This window comes from Odocoileus virginianus, chromosome 1 (genome assembly GCF_023699985.2).
Source record: "Odocoileus virginianus isolate 20LAN1187 ecotype Illinois chromosome 1, Ovbor_1.2, whole genome shotgun sequence".
In the NCBI taxonomy this organism is placed as follows: domain Eukaryota; kingdom Metazoa; phylum Chordata; class Mammalia; order Artiodactyla; family Cervidae; genus Odocoileus; species Odocoileus virginianus.
In genome coordinates, this window is record NC_069674.1 from 44,242,168 (window position 1) to 44,265,561 (window position 23,394).

At 39.1% G+C, this 23,394-nt stretch overlaps 1 long non-coding RNA gene across 1 annotated transcript in view; it reads right to left on the reverse strand.

Annotated features, from left to right (window-relative positions):
• The window catches only part of LOC139036037 (uncharacterized), a 239,797-nt gene extending 216,770 nt beyond the window's left edge, over positions 1-23,027 (reverse strand). The window contains exon 1 of the long non-coding RNA XR_011488733.1: positions 22,925-23,027. This is a non-coding gene — a long non-coding RNA (uncharacterized lncRNA). The remainder of the gene's footprint in view (positions 1-22,924) is intronic.
• Positions 23,028-23,394: the final 367 nt, after the last annotated feature.

The window sequence follows — 23,394 nt, forward strand, 5'->3', positions numbered from 1 at the left end:
GATTTATTCCTAAGTATTTTATTCTTTTCGTTGCAATGGTGAATGGAATTGTTTCCTTAATTTCTCTTTCCTTTTTCTCATTGTTAGTGTATAGGAATGCAAGAGATTTTTGTGTTAATGTTATATCCTGCAACTTTACTAAATTCGTTGATTAGTTCTAGTAATTTTCTGGTGGTGTCTTTTGGGTTTTCTACGTAGAGGATCATGTCATTTGCAAACAGTGAGAGTTTAACTTCTTTTCCAATCTGGATTCCTTTTATTTCTTTTTCTTCTCTGACTTCTGTGGCTGAAACTTCCAAAACTACGTTGAATAGTAGTGGTAAGTGTGGGCACCCTTGTTCCTGACTTTAAGGGAAATGCTTTCAATTTTTCACCATTGAGGATAATGTTTGCTGTGGGTTTGTCATATATGGTTTTTATTATGTTAAGGTATGTTCCTCCTATGCCTGCTTTCTGGAGGGTTTTTATCATAAATGGATGTTGAATTTTGTCAAAGGCTTTTTCTGCATCTATTGAGATAATCATAGGGTTTTTATCTTTCAATTTGTTAATGTGGTGTATCACATTGATTGATTTGTGAATATTGAAGAATCCTTGCATCCCTCGGATAAAGCCCACTTGTTCATGATGTATGATCTTTTTACTATGTTGCTGGATTCTGTTTGCTAGAATTTTATTAGGATTTTTACATCTATGCTCATCAGTGATAGTGGCCTGTAGTTTTCTTTTTTTGTGTGTTGCCTTTGTCTGGGTTTGGTTTCAGGGAGATGGTGGCCTCATAGAATGAGTTTGGAAATGTTCCTTCCTCTGCAATTTTTTGAAATAGTTTTAGAAGGCTAGGCATTAGCTCTTTTCTAAATGCTTGATAGAATTCTCTTGTGAAGCCATCTGGTCCCAGGCTTTTGTTTTTTGGGAGATTTTTGATCACAGCTTCAATTTCAGTGCTTATAATTGGGTTTTTCATAATTTCTATTTGTTCCTGGTTCAGTTTTGGAAGATTAAACTTTTCTAAGACTCTATCCATTTCTTCCAGGTTATACATTTTATTGCCATATAGTTGTTCACAATAGTCTCTTATTTCTGCATTGTCTGTTGTAACCTCTCCTTTTTCATTTCTAATTTTGTTGATTTGATTCTTCTCTCTTTTTTTCTTGATGAGTTTGGCTAAAGGTTTGTCAGCTTTGTTTATCTTCTCAAAAAAACAGCTTTTAGTTTTATTAATCTTTACTATTGTTTCTTTCATTTCTTTTTCATTTATTTCTGTTCAGATCTTTATGATTTCTTTCCTTCTACTAATTTTGGGTGGGTTTTTGTTGTTGTTGTTATGCTTCTTCTTTTTCCAGTTGTTTTAGCTGTAAAGTTTGGTTGTCTATTCAATGTTTTTTTAGTTTCTTGAGGTAGGATTGTATTGCTCTAGACTTTCCTCTTAGAACTGCTTTTGCTGCATCCCATAGGTTTTACTTGTCATATTTTCATTGTCATTTGTTTCTAGAAAGTTTTTGATTTCCCTTTTGATTTCTTTGGTAACCTGTTGGTTATTTAGAAATGTGTTGTTTAATCTCCATATGTTTGTGTTTCTTACAATTTTTTCTTGTAATTGATATCTAGTCTCACAGTGTTGTGGTCAGAGAAGATGCTTAATACGATTTCAAGTTTCTTAAATTTACTGAGGTTTGATTCGTGACTCAAGATGTGATCTATCCTGGAGAATGTTCCATGTGTACTTGAAAAGAAGGTATATTCTTCTGCATTTGGGTGAAATGTCCTGAAGATTTCAATAAGATCCATCTCATCTAATGTTATAAGACTGGTGTTTCCTTGTTAATTTTCTGTTTTGATGATCTGTCTATTGGTGTCAGTGGGGTGTAAAGTCCCCTACTATCATTGTGTTATTGTCAATTTCTCCTTTTATCTTTGTTAGTGTTTGTCTTATATTGAGGTGCTCCTATATTTGGTGCACAGATATTTACAATTGCTATGTCTTCCTCTTGGATTGATCTCTTGATCATTATGTAGTGTCCTTTCTTATCTCTTGTAATTTTCTTTATTTTAAAGTCTATTTTGTCTGATATGATGATTGCTCCTCCAGCTTTCTTTTGCTTCCCATTTTCATGGAAATATTTTTCCATCCTCTCACTTTCAGTCTATATGTGTCTTGAGGTCTGAAGTGCGTTTCTTGCAGATAGCATATATGTGGGTCTTGTTTTTTATGCATTCAGCCAGTGTGCGTCTTTTGGTTGGAGCATTTAATCCATTTATATTTAAAGTAATTATTGATATATATGTTCCTATTGGAAAATCCCATAGACGGAGGAGCCTGGTAGGCGGCAGTCCAAGGGGTCGCTAAGAGTTGGATACGACTGAGCAACTTCATTTTCACTTTTCACTTTCATGCATTGGAGAAGGAAATGGCAACCCACTCCAGTATTCTTGCCTGGAGAATCCCAGGGACGGGGAAGCCTGGTGGGCTGCCGTCTGTGGGATCGCACAGAGTTGGACACGACTGAAGCGACTTAGCAGCAGCATGTTCCTATTGCCATTTTTCTTAGTTGTGTGGGGTTGATTTTGTAGATCTTTTTCCTTTTCTTGTATTTCTTGACTATATAAATCCCTTTAACATTTGTTGTAAAGCTGGTTTGGTGGTAGTGAATTCTCTTAACTTTTGCTTGTCTGAAAAGCTTTTTATTTCTCCATCAATTTTGAATGATATCCTTGCTGGGTACTGTAATCTTGGTTGTAGATTTTTCCCTTTCAGTACTTTAAATATGTCCTGCCATTTCCTTCTGTCCTGCAGACTTTCTGCTGAAAGATCAATTGTTAAGCATATGGGATTTTCCTTGTATGTTACTTATTTGCTTCTCCCTTGCTGATTTTAATATTCTTTGTGTTTAATCTTTGTTAGTTTGATTAGTATGTGTCTTGGCGTGTTTCTCCTTGGGTTTATCCCATATAGGATTCTTTATGCCTTTTGGATTTGATTGACCATTTGCTTTTCCATGTTGGGGAAATTTTCAACTATAATCTCTTCAAACATTTTCTCATACTCTTTCTTTTTCTCTTCGTCTTCTGGGACACCTATAATTCAAATGTTGGTGCGTTTGAGATGGTCCCAGAGGTCTCTGAGACTGTCCTCAGTTCTTTTTGTTATTTTATTTTATTCTGCTCTTCAGAAGTTATTTCCACCATTTTATCTTCCAGCTCACTGATTCATTCTTCTGCTTAATATATTCTGCTATTGATTCCTTCTAGAGTATTTTCAATTTCAGTAATTGTGCTGCTTGTCTCTGTGTGCTTATTTTTTAACTCTTCTAGGTCTTTGTTAATTGATTCTTACATTTTCTCCATTTTGTTTTCAAGGTTTTTGATCATCTTTACTATCATTATTCTGAATTATTTTTCAGGGAGTTTGTCTATTTCCTCTTCATTTATTTGGACTTCTGTGTTTCTAATTGTTCCCTCACTTGTGCAGTATTCCCCTGTGTTTTCATTTTTTTTTTTTTAATTTACTGTGTTTTGAGGTCTCCTTTTCCCAGGCTTCAAGGAATGCTGTATTCTTTCCTCAAAAATCGTTGAATTCTTTCTTCCTTTTGGTTTCTGTCTTCCTGAGGTTGGTCCAGTGATTTGTATGAGCTTTTTATAGGGTGATATTTGTACTGAGTTTTTGTTTGTTTGTTTGTTTTTCCTCCGATGGGCAAGGCTGAGTGAGGTAGTAATCCTGTCTGCTGTTGATTGGGTTTTTATTTTTGTTTTGTTTGTTTTTTAGATGAGGTGCCCTGCACAGGGTGCTACTGGTAGTTGGGTAATGTTATTTCTTGTATTCAAGTGGTTTCCTTTCAGTGAGTTCTATTTGACACTCCAAGATCACCTGACCTGCCTTTTGAGAAACCTATATGCAGGTCAGAAAGCAACAGTTAGAACTGGACATGGAATAACAGACTGGTTCCAAACAGGAAAAGGAGTATGTCAAGGCTGTATATTGTCACCCTGCTTATTTAACTTCTATGCAGAGTACATCATGAGAAACACTGGGCTGGAATCAAGACTGCCAGGAGAAATAACAATAACCTCACACATGCAGATAACATCACCCTTATGGCAGAAAATGAAGAGAAACTAAAAAGCCTCTTGATGAAAGTGAAAGAGGAGAGTGAAAAAGTTAGCTTAAAGCTTAACATTCAGAAAACTAAGATCATGGCATCTGGTCCCATCACTTCACGGGAAATAGATGGGGAAACAGTGGAAACAGTGTCAGACTTTATTTTGGGGGGCTCCAAAATCACTGCATATGGTGCTTGCAGCCATGAAATTAAAAGACGCTTACTCCTAGGAAGGAAAGTTATGACCAACCTAGATAGCATATTAAAAAGCAGAGACATTACTTTGCCAACAAAGGTCCGTCTAGTCAAGGCTATGGTTTTTTCCAGTGGTCATGTACGAATGGAGAGTTGGACTGTGAAGAAGGCTGAGTGCCGAAGAATTACTTTTGAACTGTGGTATTGGAGAAGACTCTTGAGAGTCTCTTAGACTGAAAGGAGATCCAACCAGTCCATCCAAAAGGAGATCAGTCTTGGGTGTTCATTTGAAGGACTGATGCTGAAACTGAAACTCCAATACTTTGGCCACCTCATGCGAAGAATTGTCTCATTGGAAAAGACCCTGATGCTGGGAGGGATTGGGGGCAGGAGGAGAAGGGGACGACAGAGGATGAGATGGCTGGATGGCATCACCAACCTGATGGACATGAGGTTGAGTAAACTCCAGGAGTTGGTGATGGACAGGCCTGGCGTGCTGCGATTCATGGGGTCGCAAAGAGTTGGCCACAACTTAGCAACTGAACTGAGGGTTAGTTCTCTGGTAGTCTAGGGTCTTGGAGTCAGTGTTCTCACTCTAAAAGCTCAGGGCTTGATCTCTGGACAGGAATGAAGATTCCACAAGTGATTTGTTATGACATTGTGAGATTAAAACAAATAACCAAAAACAAGAAACCAAAGATGAACCCCAGACAAATGGCAGTTACAAAATCAGACATATAATAATTAAAGTAATGGAATATACAAAATTCATATATACCTATGAGCAAAGTGCAAACAATCCAACAAAAGCAAAGTACAGTAGATTGACCCAGTGAACAAAGAAAATCAAAAATTATATTTACCAGTTAAGAGCAAAGCTAAATAAAGCACAAACTGGAAAACAAAACTAATGCAAGGTGCCAAGTGGGGAATAAAGCAATGAAAACAAATCTAGCAACTATGTTGAGAGGAAAGGAAAGAAAGAAAGAATAGATATGCAAAGTTAAATAGGGGTAGATATGGAAGATTTATATACATTAAAGATTAACTGAAAGGGGAAAAAAACAGTAGGAAAGGCAAACAAAGGAATAAATGTAGAAAAATATAATAGGTTAAAAAATTAAAAATTAAAATTATAAAAGATGCCAAGGTCCAGCCCGGGCAGGACCAGGAATACCCAAGGGATGAGTGGCATCGACAAGGAAGAAGACAGACACACACACACAGAGAGACGTTGTGTAGAAGAGGTAGCTTTTTTTTTATTTTTAGGATAGCTCAGTTTTTATAGAATGAATGTTACCTCCCCCTTAGGTCACCACATATTACATCAGATATTGGTTTGTGCTTCCGTCAATATTTTTTTCCCCATGTTTTTCCCCTAAGCATTCATCTAGAAAGTTTCTGATTACAGGGTTTATACTTAAATGTCCCGTACATAATCTTCTTGCCTCAATGGCCTAACATTCTCACTCTAATAAAAACAATGTTCCACAAGTCTCAGGTATAGTGTAAATTCTTTGGACAATAAAACAATACATGGGAAGGGTCACAGTAACATGTTTGACATTTCTGAAAATAGTACCATGAGAAAAACCTGGTATTTTTCTTTATCTAAAACCACAAAATCTCAATTTACAATGATTAACTATTAAACAGCAAAAACACCTCTAAAACAGCAAAACACCTCTATTAATAGTAAGACAATGGCAGTAAAACTGGTTAATATAAATCTTCTATTAAAATCCTATATACCCCATTTTCTAATTTTACAAAAATGCCCATAATATCCCATGTTGTTTAAAGAAAGGGAAACAATGAACAAATAGCAGCAAGGAAATAGCAATAGTGAAAACCCTTTCAACCAAGTAGCAAGTAAACTAAAGCAGTATATCTACTTCTAAATCTAAATACCTCTACTCTTTTCTATTTTAAAACATTATAATCTTTTAAGCAAGCAGCCAAACTATACCTGTGGCCTTTTCTTTTATGACTTGATGTTTATGGTCGTGTTCTGAGCCAGAGCAATCGTGAGCATTTCCAAAAAGGCTTGGACTTTTCCAGCGAGGCCTTATTACTATATATTATCATTTCCAAAAATTAATAGAAAGCCCAACAACAGTAAGACAGAAGGAAGAAAGGGACATACCGGGCCCCTGGGACAACCTCGAGGGGAAGAGCTGCCTTGCAGATTCCTTTCTCGTCCCGTGACCTTGTCCCCGGGACAACCTCGAGGGGAAGAGCTACCTTGCAGGTTCCTTTCTTGTCCTGGCGGCTCCGGAGGGGACATATTGGGCCCCCGGGGCAGCCCCATGCGAGGAAGAGCTGCCTTGCAGGTTCCTCTCTCGTCCCGTGACCTTGTCACGGACTGGGTGCATCCCGGGGGCTCCCAACAAAAAGAGAAAAGAAAAAAATGAAAGAAGAAAGAAAAATAGAAATAAAGGAAAACCCCACAGTACTGCAAAAGCCCAATGTAGAGGCAGAAGATTATAACAATAGAAAATGTACTGAATATACACATACACACCCATAAGCAAAATCAAAACAGTCCAACAAGATACAATAGATTGACCCGGCGAACAAAGGAAACCAAGAATTATATCTACCAGAACAAAACTAAATAAGGAACAAACTAGAAAACAATACTAAAGCAAGGTGCCAACTGGGGAATAAAGCAATGAAAATAAAACTAACAAATATGTTGAGAGGAAAGGAGAGAGAGAAAAGAAAGAAGGGATAGATATGCAAAGTTAAATAGAGGTAGATGAAGATTTATATATGTTAAAGATTAACTGCAAGGGGAGAAGAACAGTAGGAAAAGCAAACAAAGGAATAAATGTAGAAAAATAATAGTAGGTTTAAAAAATTAAAATTTAAAAAAGAGAAAAGAAAAAAGAGAGAGAGAGAGAGAGAACTCCACAGAACTGCAAAAGCCTAGTGTAGAGGCAGAGGTTTATGACAACAATAAAAAAATGTGACTGAGAAAAAATAAAGCTCAAAAGCTTAATTGGATTTCTTAAAGCCAATAAAACTGACAACCACAACAGAGGGAGAAATGGGGGGTGGGGGGGGCCAAAAGAATCTACAGAACAAATAAAAAATAAGAATAATAAATGGTTTTCTTAAGTCACTGCTGTCAGAGTCCTTTCCCTCGCTGGGAGTCACCGTCCACCTCACCTCCCTAGGATGCCCTCCAGCACTGTGCTGATCTCTGGGCCTGCTGTGGGGGCAGCTCAGATTCTAATCTGGTCCTACTCCTGTGTGTTCTTGCCTCCAATGTCCACAGCCATCAGAACTAGTGCGTTTTCTTTTGTGGGAGCTCTCAGTGGCCTTTTATATATTCCATAGGCACAGAGTCTGCCCAGTTGATCTTGTGGGTTTAATCTGCAGCTTGTACAGCTGGTGGGAAGGTTTTGGGTCGTCTTCCATAGCCACATTGCCCCTGGTTTCAATTGTGGTTTTATTTCCACCTCTGCATGTGGGTCATCCACTGGGGTTTGCTCCTGAGGCTGCCCTGGAGGACTTGGGTTTGCCCCTGTGAGGGCCAGGTGTGGAGGTGGTGCAGCTGCTTGGGTCACAGGGGTTCTGGCAGCACCAGGTACTCAGGAGGGTTGGCGGCTAGGGCAGCAGGAAATATGGTGCTCTAGAAGGGTATGGTAAACAGTATTGGCCAATATGCTTCAGTATTCTTGCCTGGAGAACCCCCAGAGAAGCCTGGCAGGCCACAGTCTACAGGGTCACAAAGAGTTGGACATGACCAAAGTGACCCTGTGCAACATAGACACAAGATTTTTTTGCCTGTGGCAGCTCTGCCCCAGTGAGAGTTGAGTGTGAAGGTAGCATAGCTGTGGGGACCCTGGTGGCACCAAGCGTGCAGGGACATGGACTGCTTCCACCACAGGAGTTATGACCCTATCAGAGTTTTATTTGAAGCCTCTTGTAGCTGGCAATCAGAAAGCCTCTTTGGCCAATCTTTCTCCATAGCTTCACCCGTTCAGACACTCAGAGGGCTCCCTTGCCTAGGGTCCTTCTCTGTTGTTCTGCACGTCAGGCAGAGAGGGGCCCCCCTGGCTGGGGTCCTACTCTGTAGTTCAGTGCATCAGGCATTTGATGGGCCAGACTCTCTATTGTTCAGCTCCTGATGCTGGCATTGGGGAGAGAGAGAGGCTATGGTGATGGCTCCATCCCCTACACGTGACTCAGCAGTATCGCCTTGCTTCCGTGGCTGCCTGGCATTTCCCATCACTATCTCCTCCCTCGTATCCCCTCAATCTGCCTCTCTGCAATCAACAGCAGCCCTCACCCTGGGATTGTTCCACAGTCCCTAAACTCCAGCTCCTAGCCACTGTGTTTTCCAGGGGACCAGTGTTCCTGTCTGGGGTATGTATGGCTGCAGCAAGGACTGTCTGATTCTCATTCCATTTAGGCTGCCACAGATCAGCTGTTTCACTCTCAACCTTAAATGTTTCTCCTCTGACTCAGACAGTTGCCCCAATGTGGGGATTGTATCCATGCTTCAGTTCCCCTACCCACTAAGGGAAGGTCCAGTCCTACTAACACTCTTGTTTTTCCCCCTAGTTCCTTCTGTCCTACCGAGTTTTGCATGGTTCTATATATTCTTTTCCACTGGTCAGGTACTCCTGTCTGCTCTCAGCTGGTGTTCTGCATGCACTTCTGTGTCTGAAGGTGTATTCCTGATGTATCTGTGGAGAGAGATGTACTCCATGTCCACCTACTCCTCTGCCATCTTGTTCTTCAGTGCATGAGTTATCTTAAAAACAATAGGTCTTGGTAAAGAATGCGGAACTAACAAGCTAGCACCAACCAAAGAGTTTGGGAAAGGTCAAAAGGAGAGAGGAAACGCCAGCCCGAATACCCTACTAAACTCCTAGGATCCTTCTCACTGGAATCTATTTTTGCTGAGCAATGCACATGCCTACAAGGAAGGATCCTGAGTCAGAATGTTTGGCCAGAGACCAAGAAATTAACCCATTTACTGTAAAACCCAAGACTGTGAGCCACGTGGCAGAGCAGTTCTCCGCCCAGGCAACCCTTCCCAATAAAGGCACACGGGCCAACACTTGTGTCTCCTTGGACAATTAATTTCCGAGTGTTATTTAAGAACCCACTGTTGGATTCTGGAAGGGGTCTCCTCTTCCTACGACACCACCTTTAGGATTTGGAATGTTATGCTTTGCATTAAAGTATGCAAGATGAAAACTTAAGATTCCTTAAGATAAATTTTACACATTAAAAGCAGATGTGTGTGTATGTGTGTATAAATGAAGTTACACTAAGGAAAGTTAAGTTTACATTCCCGTATTGACTACTATATAACCAAAATCTGGTATACTACACACATGTTTATCTAATCACCATGTGATTGAGAAAGAAGGGCTGTATATTTCAGAGAAAAGACAGGCAGCAAAGGCAAGAAATTAAACACTACTCTCAAACCCACTTTTTTTTAATGACTCAAAGCCAAGTTGTCATTAGTACAAAATAGGGTTTGTCAACTTACACTCTTTGTGAAGTGAAACAAGATATAAACAACAGATAAACAAATAGTTTCTAAAATTACACAAACCATATTAACAACCTAGGCAGTTAATTAAGAAATGTGTTAGTAATGACCAGAAAACTGTTACCAATAAAATTTCTAACAGCACTCATGACCAATTTTTGCTGGTTTTTCAATTGATTTTTGACTTCAGGTTATAGTCAGGGTCCAGGAAAAACATTTTTTTCTGCTTTGAAAAATCAAACCCTGGACTGAAATAGAAACCTTGGAGAGTTTCATTCTAACAAGCAGAAATGGTGGTATTTTGCTACACCTAAACCAAGTTGAAATCTCTAAAACTGCATTGCCAGAAGCAAAATCCTCAGGAGACTAATAATACTTTAACATTTTCTGTTCACTTGTGAATGTTAATTCTAATCTCTGAAGAAAAGCACCAAAATCGTATTCATTAAGATTAAAGCCATATTACTACAAAAATGGGAAATTTATATATATGGTTCCTATAAAATACAAATACTGCCAAAGAATGGGTCTCCGTTGAGTTCTCTCTACACCTAGTCCTTTGCAAAGTTAAATCACACTGGTGAAGCATTTCATAAAGCGGTATAAAATTCCTAAGTAGCTGGTATTAGCTTCTCTGCTGCCAAGGTAGCCCCACAGGTTTTTGACAATTGTGTGCCCCCTGTGAATGCCCACATATGCTCAGGGAACAAGCAAATGGCCCTGGTAATGGAGGCGGACAGGAGACATTTCAGACTTCAGCATCTGGCAAAGTGGAAAAGGCTCCTGCAAAACACAACTTCTGATTGGGCCTGTCTTGCCCTTGGATCAAATATCTTTCCTGATTAAGTCTTTTGAGGAATGTTATTTGAAATGGCTTTTTTTTTTTACATGATTTTGAAGAAACAAACAAAAGAAAGTGTTATAGAAAAAGCAGACAGTTTATTTCAGAGTTATATTTTTTCACTGTGTTTTAACAGGCAATATTTTTAACAGGGTACTGATAAATAGCAATATTCATATTCAAGATTCATTACTGAGACTGCTTGGTCTAAGAGAAAGGGAGTAATGAGAAAGAATATAGATTTGAAGAGGGACTAAAGCATGAAGGGAAAAAAATGTGAGTAATAGTAAGAGCTAAATGTTACATGGTGATTTATACATACTAACTCATAGGATCTTTCCAATAATTTTATAACTCAATAAATTTCATATTATTCCTGTTTACATCTGAGGAAACTGGGGCACAAGGTAGTTTAAGAGCTTCCATGCAGCCCCAAAGTGTAATCTGATTCCAGGTTGTCTGGCTTTTATACAGTACTCTCTACTGCTTCTTATTCACTGTAGTATGGTTGGGTGCCTGCAGATGACAGTGCTCAATCAATATATGTGAAGCGAATGAGAAATTTTCACAGTCCCTGCAGCCATCATGTCCTAGACACAATGTCTCTGAGGATAGGAACTGACTTCATCTTGTCCTAATCCTCAGCACCTGGCACAATGCTATCCACACACAGTAGATACTCACAAGTTGTTTGATGAATCAATACAGACTCAAATAACTATAGGTAATATGGACCATAAACAGAATCACATGGTAAAATGGGCAAGGGTGGGTACAGTTCATTATCTTCTCACAGTTCCATAAGGTGGTCTAGAATAACAAACACAGAACTTAATGGACATTTAACTCATTTTATCGAAAATCTAGAAAATTTTACATTTTTAGTTATCTTTTATCTTTACTTGTACTTCTAAATTTAAAAAATATCTTCTTCCCTGTTTCATTCAACTCTTTATAAAAATATTAATTGTAAAAGTCTATTTTGTCAGAACACATATTATTAATATTACTCTGTCACTTTTGTTTCTGTCTTTAGATATACTATCAAACCTATATGGTATTTTTTAAACCAAAAAAAAAAAAAAAAAGAATAACAAACACAAACACAATTGTCAATTTTATTATCCAATTTCTCCTATCCAACTACTCATAAGACATAGAACAGAAATTCTAAATTCCTCTTTGCAAAAGAAAACCTTATTTTCACAATAAAAGTAACAATGCGTTCCTGAAGGAGCTCCATTTTCAAAAACATGATATGATCATCTGCACTAAAATGAAGACATCTAAGGAAATATCCAAATCAAGGTTAACAAAGTAGGTACAAAAGCTAGTGTTTCTTAGCCGTATCTAGTGAAGTCACCTTGGTTGCAGGGGAAAGTGCATATGTTCCTCTGCAACACAGCTAAAAGCAACCTGCTTGAGCATAAAACTTCATTGAAGTCTTATATTTTATCTTAAAAATTCATCATTTTTTGGTATTCTGAGGTATGTTTGTTTTTGTTTCACCACAAAAATAATATTGTGATTATTTACCATTATGTAAAATTCAAAGGTTACCATTTTTATCCTTCAGCATCCAAAACCCTGTGAAATGTGTCAGCCCACTTGAGAAACCAGGGACTATAGCATCCGATACAGACTCTTAGAAGCTCAAACATTTAAAGGCAAATTACAAATACATTAAGTGAAATACAAATATAGTGAGATATAAATAAAATATACTGACCCCAAGTAAGCATAGTGGAATTAGGATAATTTGATGTGAGATATCGTGTCTGTGCACTTAGCAAATACCTTCCTAATCACCTTTCTAACAATCAACACCTTCTAAATAACCACATATAAAGGTAAACAAATATGAAAAGCTAATTAGGATAGCTACTTCTCACACTCAGGAATATTCCTGCTTCTCTAATGCAATATGGGAGGATTAAAAATTCCCCAAGTGCCTAAATATACCAGTGTAATTTGCTAGGTCAATAAAATGATCGTAAGTCACCAATGTCCATTCCAGGTGAAAGTAGTAAAGATTAAACACACAATTTCCTATGTTATCTTTTCCAATATAACTAATAAAGCCATATGTTCCAAGATAGTGGAATCTTCTTCACTCTGGAAGCCTGAGTTGTCACACAGAGACAATTATCTACAAGAGTCATACAGATGCACAGTGGACTCTAAAGAAGAAATAAACCTTGGTTGGATTAAACCACTGAGATGTTGTTACTATGGCAAAAACTAGCCTGCCCTGGCTCATATTCTCCCAGATGTTAAACAAAAATTCAAACAGACCAAGCTCTAAAAACATTAAAGAGGCCTACCTTCTTTCTGTTTTATTAGTCCAGAACTACTAAAAAAAAAAAAAAAGGTCTGTAAGCAATATGGTTATTTGTATGCTCTGCCCAACACATTTAGGTAAATTGACTCATAACCTGCTCTCTTAAAAAGAATTCTGTCAAATTGGCCATTTAGAAGTGTGTAAACAAGCAGTCAGTTGACACTTTTCAAATCACTTCAATTAGATGTAAAGGGAAAACCTATGTAACACACTACAAAGCTCCCTACTGACACAGTTAATGTTGGTGAATATACTACATTAAATACTAACTTCTACTTAATTACCAACAAATCATACCACAGTTAGTCAGTTCAGTCACTGAGTCATGTCCAACTCTTTGCAACCCCATGAACCGCAGCACGCCAGGACTCCCATCCATCACCAACTCCTGGAGTTTACCCAAACTCATGTCCACTGCCATCCAACCATCTCATCCTCTGTCATCCCCTTCTCTTCCAGCCCTCAATTTTTCCCAGCATCAAGGTCTTTCCAAATGACTCAGCCCTTTGCATCAGGTGGCCAACTATTGGAGTTTCAGCTTCAACATCAGTCCTTCCAATGAACACCCTAGACTGATCTCCCTTAGGATGGAATGGTTGGATCTCTTTGCAGTCCAAGGGACTCTCAAGAGTCTTCTCCAACACCACAGTTCAAAAGCATAAATTCTTCGGAACTCAGCTTTCTTTATATGTCCAACTCTCACATCTATACATGACTACTGGAAAAACCATAGCCTTGACTAGACAGACCTTTGTTGACAAAGTAACATCTCTGCTTTTTAATACGCTGTCTAGGTTGGTCATAACTTCTCTTCCAAGGAGTAAGCGTCTTTTAATTTCATGGCTGCAGTCACCATCTGCGGTGAGTTTGGAGCCCAGAAAAATAAAGTTAGCCACTGTTTCCACTGTTTTCCCATCTATCTGCCATGAAGTGATGGGATCAGATGCCATGATCTTAGGTTTCTGAATGTTGAGCTTTAAGCCAAACTTTTCACTCTCCTCTTTCACTTTCATCAAGAGGCCCTTTAGTTCTTCTTCACTTTCTACCATAAGGGTGGTGTCAACTGCATATCTGAGGTTATTGATATTTCTCCCGGCAATCTTGACTCCATCTTGTGCTTCTTCCAGCCCAGCGTTTCTCATGATGTGCTCTGCATATAAGTTAAATAAGCAGGGTGACGATATACAGCCTTGACATACTTCTTTTCCTATTTGGAAGCAATCTGTTGTCCCACGCCCAGTTTCCTGACCTGCATACAGGTTTCTCAAGAGGCAGGTCAGGTGGTCTGGTATTCCCAACTGGTCAAACAGGAGATGGTTAAGCAGGAAGTGGTCAAACAGGAGATGGCAAGAATAAATGTCAGCATTCTAGGAATCAGCAAACTAAAATGGACTGGAATGGGTGAACTTAACTCAGATGACCATTACTACTGTGGGCAGGAATCCCTTACAGGAAATGGAGTACCCATTATAGTCAACAAGAGAGTCCAAAATGCAGTACTTGGATGCAATCTCAAAAATGACAGAATGATCTCTGTTCATTTCCAAGGCAATCCATTCAATATCATGGTAATCCAAGTCTATACCCCAACCAGTAATGCTGAAGAAGCTGAATTAGAATGTTTCTATGAAGACCTACAAGATCTTTTAGAACTAACATCCAAAAATGATGTCCTTTTCATTATAGGGGACTGGAATGCAAAAGTAGGAAGTCAAAAAACACCTGGAGTAACAGGCAAATTTGGCCTGGAGTACAGAATGAAGCAGGGCAAAGGCTAATTGAGTTCTGCCAAGAGAACTCACTGGTCATAGCAAACACCCTCTTTCAACAACACAAGAGAAGACTCTATACATGGGCATCACCAGATGGTCAACACTGAAATCAGATTGATTATATTCTTTGCAGACAAAGATGGAAAAGCTCTATACAGTCAGCAAAAACAAGACCAGAAGCTGACTGTGGCTCAGATCATAAACTCCTAACTGCCAAATTCAGACTTAAATTGAAGAAAGTGGGGAAAACCACTAGACCATTCAGGTATGACCTAAATCAAATCCCTTATGATTATACAGTGGAAGTGAGAAATAGATTTAATAGACTAGATCTGATAGACAGAGTGCCTGATGAACTATGGATGGAGGTTCAGGACATTGTACAGGAGACAGCGATCAAGACCATCCCCAAGAAAAAGAAATGCAAAAAAGTGAAGTGGCTGTCTGAGGATGCCTTACAAATAGCTGTGAAAAGAAGAGAAGCAAAAAGCAGGGGAGAAGAGGAAAGATATATCCATTTAAATGCAGAATTCCAAAGGATATCAAGGAGAGATAAGAAGGGCTTCCTCTGGGATTAGTGCAAAGAAATAGCAGTAAACAGTAGAATGGGAGACTAGAGATCTCTTCAAGAAAATTAGAGATACCAAGGGAACATTTCATGCAAAGATTGACTCAATAAAGGACAGAAATGGTATGGACATAACAGAAGTAGATGATATTAAGAAGAGGTGGCAAGAATACACAGAAGAACTGTACAAAAATGATCTTCACAACCCAGATAATCACGATGGTGTCATCACTCACCTAGAACCAGACATCCTGGAATGTGAAGTCAAGTGGGCCTTAGGAAGCATCACTACGAACTAGTGGAGGTGATGGGATTCCAATTGAGCTATTTCAACTCCTGAAAGATGATGCTGTGAAAGTGTTGCACTCAATATGCCAGCAAATTTGGAAAACTTAGCAGTGGCCACAGGACTGGAAAAGGTCAGTTTTCATTCCAATCCAAAGAAAGGCAATGCCAAAGAATGCTCAAACTACCACACAATTGAACTCATCTCACATGCTAGTAAAGTAATGCTCAAAATTCTCCAAACCAGTCTTGGAGAATACGTGAACCATGAACTTCCAGATGTTCAAGCTGGATTCAGAAAAGGCAGAGGAACCAGAGATCAAATTGCCAACATCCATTGGATCAAGAAAAAGCAAGAGAGTTCCAGAAAAACATCTATTTCTGCTTTATTGAATATGCCAAAGCCTCTGACTTTGTAGATTACAATAAACTATGGAAAATAATACCAGAAAGCAAATACAAGTGAGTATTTATTTTAAAAGTCACAATCAATTTTATTAACTTTCAAAATTCTGATATTCTATTACTTACCAGCTCACCAAACTTAAAAGTTATATGAACTCACTTTTTGCAGATGTCTCCATCTGATCAGGTTTCTTAAACTTGGCACTATTAACATTTGAAACTGGATGGTTATTAGGGAAGGAAGCTGTCCTGTGGGTCATAGGATGTTTCGAAGAATCCCAGCCTCTTCACAGTAATCACAGATAGCAACTTCTCAAGTCAAGACAACCAAAAAGTGTCTCCAAACATTTCCATTTGTCTTCTAGCAGACAAAATCATCCCTAATTAAGAACCACTCATCTACTCCAACGTCACCCCGTCAAAAAAAAAACAGTGACTGTAACCAGCTCTTTGCAGGTATCTGCTCTCCTCTGGAATCAGCTTTCTGCAGGAGATCCTTTATCTTGTCACTTTTGCAAAGCAATATTTTAACTAACCCTTACACCAGATGCCCCCTTGCTCAACCAACCTCTCGCCCAATCACACTTTTTGTATCTTTTGATCACATAATTCCTTGCCTAATCTGTTGATTCTTTTCTTAAAGAAGTAGAAATTAAGAATAAGTAATTAATAGATGACTGGACCTTTTCCCCAGCTCCCCCTTTAGGAAGATCATGAGAAGAGGGTGTGAACAAGTTAGCATTTAAGGAAGGATCGCAAGGAGCCAACACGCCTGCGCACAGTGGGAGATGATAAGTCTGATCTCCTGCCTCAGTGATTAACTGAGATACTTTGCCATTTTCCTTTTAAGAACGTTCACGAGCAAGCAAAATCTTCAGGGTTTTGGGACATGAGTCTGCCTTCTCCCCAGGTTGCTGGCCTCCTGAATAAAGCAACCTTCCTTTTTCTAACCAACATCTGTTTCTGTACTGTCTTTTGAGCAGTGAGCAGCTAAACCCAAGTTTGGTGACATGAATTCCATCCTACGGCTGGCTCCCTAGGCTACCTCACTGCAGTGACTTCACAATAGCACAGTAACTGAGGTCTAACAGAATTTTACTTTGTTACATAAAGAAAACACACATTAATTGTAAAAATTAGAAAATAAAAATTTGCAAAACTAACAAGATAATTACATGTAATCTCATCTCAATTAGCATGCTTACAGACAGGCTCCCTGGATTCACTCATTCAACAGTAACTGAGTGACATACTTGTGCTGGGCTCTGTCCCAAATGTCAGAAATAGGGTGTTGAGGCAGACATATAACAGCCTTTCTGGAGTTTACAGCTTAACAGGAGAAACAGATTAATTGCCTTCAGTACCAATAGAAATTATGATAAGACTCATAAGGCAAAGTGTAAGCTCTTATAGCCATATATCACTGGCTTAAGGTGTTGTCTCAGGGAAGAGTCTTTGAAGAAACAGCATCTTAGTTGAGAACAGAAGGGTTCTCAACTATGGCTAGTTGAGAATAACAACGGCTAGTGCTTGCTACCTGGAAGGAATTTTTATAAGTTTCTATGTATAATAACTCATTAATACTGTGAACATTCCTATAAGATAACTGTAAGTATTATCCCTGTGTAAAGACAGAATGTGGGTTCAGAGATTATGTACCTTGCTTGCCCCAGGCCACAAAACTAGTATGTGGAAGAAAGAATTTGAGCCTGGCCCATGTCTCTAATGACTAAGACAAGGACAGTCAGCCCAGCACTGCCCCCAAAGTGAGCCAGGCAGAGTGGGAGGAAGAGGGGTTCTGACAGAAGAGGCTATGGTGCACTGTATTACCAGGCAAGGAAAAGTGACCTTCCAGACATCAAGAGAGAAGAGAGAGGATACAGAACTCCATCTCATTATATATTTATGGTAGTTTCCAAGTTAAATGCGGCCTCCTTAAATCCTTTCTTGGGAGAAGGGGTATAGTTCAGTTCAGTTCAGTTCAGTCGCTCAGTCGTGTCTGACTCTGTGACCCCATGAACAGCAGCATGCCAGGCCTCCCTGTCCATCACCAACTGCCGGAGTCCTCCCAAACCCATGTCTATTGAGTCAATGATGCCATCCAGCCATCTCATCCTCTGTCATCCCCTTCTCCTCCTGCCCTCAATCTTTCCCAGCATCAGGGTCTTTTCAAATGAGTTAGCCCTTTGCATCAGGTGGCCAAACTATTGGAGTTTCAGCTTCATCAGTCCTTCCAATGAACACCCTGGACTGATCTCCCTTAGGATGGAATGGTTGGATCTCCTTGCAGTCCAAGGGACTCTCAAGAGTCTTCTCCAACACCACAGCTCAAAAGCATCAATCCTTTGGCACTCAGCTTTCTTTATAGTCCAATTCTCACATCCATACATGACTACGGGAAAAACCATAGCCTTGACTAGATGGACCTTTGTTGGCAAAGTAATGTCTCTGCTTTTTAATATGCTGTCTAGGTTGGTCATAACTTTCCTTCCAAGGAGGAAGCGTCTTTTAATTTCATGGCTGCAGTCACCATCTGCGGTGATTTTGGAGCCCAGAAAAATAAAGTCAGCCACTGATTCCACTGTTTCCCCATCTATTTGCCATGAAGTGATGGGACCGGATGCCATGATCTTAGTTTTCTGAATGTTGAGCTTTAAGCCAACTTTCTCACTCTCCTCTTTCACTTTCATCAAGAGGCTCTTTAGTTCTTCTTCACTTTCTGCCATAAGGGTGGTGTCATCTGCATATCTGAGGTTATTGATATTTCTCCCAGCAATCTCAATTCCCTCTTGTGCTTCCTCCAGCCCAGCATTTCTCATGATGTGCTCTGCATATATGTTAAATAAGTAGGGTGACAATATACAACCTTGACATACTCCTTTTCCTATTTGGAACCAGTCTGTTGGTCCATGTCCAGTTCTAACTGTTGCTTCCTGACCTGCATACAGGTTTCTCAAGAGGCAGGTCATTATTTATAAATTAAATAATTATGATGAGAAGTAAACAACAGAAGAGACCAAAAACAAAATTGAAAGAGAGGTGGGAAGTTCCAAAATGTTGAGTTCTCAACAGCAACTCACTTAAATACATATTGTGGATAAGTCAGGAAGTCTGAAATTCTAGGCTAATAGCTCATATATTTTGAACTGAATTAAATGCTCTCATCATGCTCCTGTAAGTTGTAGTTTGCAATAAAATGAAGGAACTCTCCTGACTAAAATAATTTCCAAAAATTTCAGTGCTCTATCTCACTCCCTAACTCTAGTGATGACAGTTAATTTGATAAATCTAAGAACATTCACTATAATAATGATTTCAATATTACTGAATATCTTCACTTTATTGCTTTTATTATTTAAGAGATCACTGGCTTGAGTTATATATGACCATACTATATATAAATTCTAAATATTACAAAATAGAACAATAAAAGTAACTATTTTGCTTTTTAACTCACTTCCTATAAGAATGATACATCTTTTCAGAGTTTAGAATATATATAATTATCCACTAGTTAGAATACTAAGCTAATAAAACTGTGTTTATGTATTTGATCTATGTCAAATTACTCTGTGGACACAGCTGCTTTGGGCATCTCAACACAATCTACTATCATATTTGGAAAATAACTCAAAAGTGCTAGGGGACCACTAATTTCATTTTCATCTATGAAGTGACACCAAAATCTCAAGGAATGAGTTTCTCAGATTAATTGCATTTTTTGGATAACTGAGACTTATCTTGAAAATATTTAGTATCCATCCTATCCCTAAGGTTGAAAATATACTGGTAGATGTTCTTGCCATCACATACGTTAATCTTTGTGTGATAACATGATAAAAACCAGAATCATATGAAATTAAAAATAATTTTACAGAATTGTAAACAGAAGCAACAGAAAGAGCACAACATTGTGTTGAAAGTGTACTCATCTCTAATCAGAACCTAACCATTACTTTTGAAAAAAAAAATACTAATTTTTCATTCTATTATCACTTGTCCGATTATTAAAAAGTGAATTGCAAAAAAAATGAGTTTGATTCTCGTTAGTGATATTGCACAAGGATAACTGAGAGGGATAAAAAGAATTTGCTGGATATTTTAGTTACCATATTTTTATTTTCCCCAACAAGGAAAAATAATCTCCCTTTTCTATTACTATTATTAAATATAATGCTCAGCTATTTTGAAACTCACACAGCAATGTCAACCATAATTTTGATACTGCTTTAGTCTATTGTTGTTCATTTATCAGTCAATTAAGAAGTAGTAGGATATTGGATTAAAAAGTGATGTGAGTATTTGTGCATTTGTCTTTTAAACTACCTCACATATGTGGTCAAGACTCAAGTCTTATTGGGAACTTCTGATACAAATCTCTCTTGCTTTTACTCTTATGAGTGGTTTTCCTTCAAGGGAAAATGTATTAAATAATTTTGTTGAAACCAACAAAAGATGTTTGTTCCCCTTTCAAACTGTGTGTTGCAACCATTTCTTGCCTATATCTTATAGAAGTAACTATGACTCAAAGAGAAATGTCATGTTTATAATTATACTCTTATCCATGAAATATTGTAGAATGCAGGCACTTTTATATTCTATAGTCCAGCGATTCTCAAAGTCTAGCCCCAGACCAGGAGCATCAGCATCATCTGAGACCCTGTTAGAAATGTACATTCTCAGGCCCCACCCCAAAGCTACTAATTCAGAAACTGAGGATGAGACCCACTTAATTCCTCCAGGTGATTCTGATGTACATCTAAGTTTGAGAAGCACTGCTGTCAGCTGGAGAGTATTTTGAAAGATAAGCAGACTTAGTCAAGGTCAGAAACTACTTCAACAGGTTCTCCTTATTTTTAACACCTCATTTCTCCAGACTAAGTCTCTAATTTAGATTTTGATTTTTTTTATATTTACAGTTGGTTTATTCAAATTTATTTACATTCATTTTTTTCAATTAGAGTGTAATTGCTTTACAATGTTTGTTGGTTTCTGTTGTACAACAACCCAAATAAGTTATATATATATGTATGTATGTATATGTATATATATATTCCCTCCCACCCCTCTAGGTCATCACAGAGTGTCAGGCTGGGCTCCCAAATATATGTGTATTCTTTTAATTTTAAATCAGAGGATAATTGCTTTATAATTTTGTGTTGATTTCTGCCATACATCAACATGAAGTAAGTCAAAATGGATCTAATTTAAACTTTTTAAAACAACAGCACTGATCTGCCATCAAGGATTGGTCAGTGATTCCATCTAGTTTTCTCTAAATTCATAAGGAAGAGCAGTTGGATATTGTCCATTGTATACTCTTATGATATGAATACCCCCCAAATAACTGAAAGAATCTGGTCCTTCTCACAGTTATATTGCCTCCAACTAGCTCACTTTGGATGCCTCTGCTAGAACCACAGATGAAGATTAGTGTTGCTGCCACTGTTGCTAATTAGTTAAATTTGATCACAGTTTCCTATTTTGACCAGATTTTTTAAATATTGCAAAACCAAACATGGATTGTTCTCAGAAATATTAGTATTTTACACTGCTTCATGCAGATAATATTGTCATTACTAAAATAATAAAATCTTACCAATAAATCTCAGTGTACTGTAATAAATGGAACTGAAATTCCTAATGAAATTGAGAAAGAGCATAATGCCCTTTTGTATAAACTGATCTGGAAAACGAGTCAACAAAGATTGTGTGAGCAGTTGCCATTTCAATAAAGGACAAATAAAGTTATGAAGCCAACCAACTAATCAGTTTCCTTTCTTAACGTCTCCCCTCCTGCTAGCTGGACTGGGAAGAGTAGGTTGGAGAGAGAGGGGAAAAGGCATGGTTCTACGCACACAGAAAAAGTGAGGCATGAAACCAGCTGGACTCAGGAACTAGAAGTAGATTATTAATGGCACAGGGCAACTGATGAGGAGAGGAAACCAACCAATGAACAAGGTCAGAAGTAGACAGCTACTTATCATGAAGGACGAAGTAGGGTTTGATCCTAAAGGCAGCCAGAATTCATTATAAGATTTTAAGTAAGGAAGTGTCATGATCGATCCAGAATTACAGTGCCATCACTTTGCCAACAAGTGATGGATTCTAAAGAGAAAATGCTGAAGAGCAACTGCCATCAGGACAAAGGTGATTAAAAACCAAAGCTACAAGCAATATTGCTACCAAAACCCAAATCTGTGTGCCCAACGCAAACAATATGAAAACATTGGAGTCTGAAACAGAAAGGTTTATTGCAGGGCCCAAGCAAAGCGATGGATGGCTCATGCCTTATAAACTTCAAACTCCCCAAAAGCTTTCAGCAAAGCCCTTTTCTAGGAAAGATGAGGGAGGGGTGTGATTATTTGTTGCACACCTTTTGGTGTCAGATGCTTTGCCTTTGAGGTCAGGTGATGGGCAGGTAACTATGTTCCTATAAACCTTTACCAAGTAGATGCTAATCTCTGTTCTGACAAGAAAGGGTGGGGTCCCCAGGCACAGCCTTCCCTCTCTGAGGTCCAGATCCTGGCTAAGAGGAGGCAGATCTCAGCTGAGGGTTCCCTCGGGGCCAGGTCCCCAGACTCTGTCCAGCTGCCATGGCTGAGGAAGCCAGGCACCCAGGACCCAACTGGCCCTCAAGCTCCTCAGGCTACCTGGACAGCAGGGGCAGGTTCTGCAGAAACCCAGGCAGACAGTAACTGCCGGCATGTCGCAGAGGCAGGAATGGGGGAAGAGGTTCACCGCTGCCTCAAGGTCTGGGCAGGGTCAGTGGGCAGCCTTGTCAAGGGCTCTGGAAGGACAGAGCTCCCAGCCTGTTTCCTAGACCCCTTAGCTCACCCGCTGGCCGAGGCCGGGTGAGAAGGAGGGCACCGGGGAGAAGGCCAGGACCCACTTCTTACCTCACTCTCCACCTGACAACCACCATTCTGATGACCGTTTGCCGAATCAGCCACTAACTGTTGCTCAGTGACAGCTGCTCACTTGGGGGAGGAACCCACAGCAGAGCCAACCAATGGCTGAGCACAAGTACTAACAGTCACTCAATGAGTTTGCTTGGGGGAGGGACCCACTGTGGTGCCGGCCAATGGCAGAGCGGACCTCTAACCGCCACTCTAGCCCTCTCGAGGTTAGTGGTCTCCTGGTAACTGTTGCTGGTAATGGGTTTCACAGTAATGGTGCCAGCAACTGGCAGACTGCTAAGGGCTGTGCGCTGTCCTGCTCTATCACCCTGTAGCCTTCTCTCAAGAGTTTCTTGTGCACTGGGAAGACCCAGAGGGATGGGGTGGAGAGGGAGGTGGGAGGGGGGACCGGGATGGGGAATACATGTAAATCCATGGCTAATTCATTTCAATGTATGACAAAAACTACT